Source organism: Echinops telfairi, unplaced genomic scaffold, assembly GCF_000313985.2.
Source record: "Echinops telfairi isolate 266 unplaced genomic scaffold, ASM31398v2 ScPeMD7_57;HRSCAF=196, whole genome shotgun sequence".
NCBI lineage: Eukaryota > Metazoa > Chordata > Mammalia > Afrosoricida > Tenrecidae > Echinops > Echinops telfairi.
The window spans coordinates 58,598-59,820 of record NW_022103955.1 but is presented as its reverse complement, the minus strand read 5'-3'; positions in this window follow the sequence as shown (position 1 = coordinate 59,820).

The following is a 1,223-nucleotide window of genomic DNA, read 5'->3' as shown; positions in this document are numbered from 1 at the left end:
TCATCCAGTCTATCTTATCTAGATAGATCTGTAGAAATAATAATATGCATAAAAAACCAAGCCATAGCAAGATAGGCAATCAGTGAGAGCACAGCGATGGCAACAAAAAAGGAAACCAATTACCCATAGAAGAATAAGTTAATTAAAAGAAAAATATTTTAAGCAGAAAGAAAAACTTGTAAATAGATCAAGGTCTGACTTTTTATCTCTAGGCGTGTCCTTCAGTCAGGACCGATGGGGTACCATGCTTGGGCCCCCAAGTCTGTCCTTTGTACTCCCTCGGGGGCTCTCTGCTCTGCTCCCACGGTTATTTTGCTGCACGCTTTTTGTCGTTTGCTGGGTGTCTCAGGGTCAGTCTGGGCCAGTCCCGACACTGAGTGTCCAGTGTTGTCCCCCTTACAGCCCGGGGCCATCAAGGGACAGCGTGTCTCGTGGTGGGTTCAGCCATATTGTCCACTCTGTCCACTGGCTGTTCAGAGCGGGAATGTCGTCCCCCAGGCCTGATGGGTCAGGATGTGCTCCACTCTCTCTGCCTCCTCCTAAGTGCTCCCATTTGCTCTGATCAGACATGCCCCTCTCCCCTAACTGCAGCTTCATTGCCGTCCTCTCAAGTAGCTTCTTCTGGGGGGAGGGGCTGTTGTCCACATAGTTGGCATGGGGGCCGAACCCCAAGGCCCCTCCACTAGCTCCCCACTCCTTGCCAATAAGCTGTATTCATCTGGCACTGGCTTTAAATCTGGTTCCTCTTTCCCTGTGGAGACACAAACAATACCTTTCCCCTTCCCTTGGGTGGTCAGTGCCCTATTCCCCCGTCACATATCCCCTTTATTTTTCTTTCTCATTCTTCCCCCACTCCCCCCTTTGTGGTTGGCTACCGTATGTATCCCTGGATTTGGTCTGGAACCTGCCATACTACCTGGACCTTACCCCTAGAGAGTTTGTATACAGTAGCTTTTTCCCTCTGCCCCTTTTGCATTTACCTTTCTGTTCTTTCTTTTATATATATATATAAACTTACCTCAGCGGACTCATGTTATGCTTGTCCTTTTATGCTTGGCTTACTTCACTAAGCATTATTTCCTCCAGTTCTTCCCATGCAGCGATATACTTCATGCATTCATCGTTGCTTTTTAGTTATGCATAGTACTCCATTGTATGTATGTACCATAGTTTTTTAATCCATTCGTCTGTTGATGGAAATTTGGGTTGCTTCCAACTCCTTG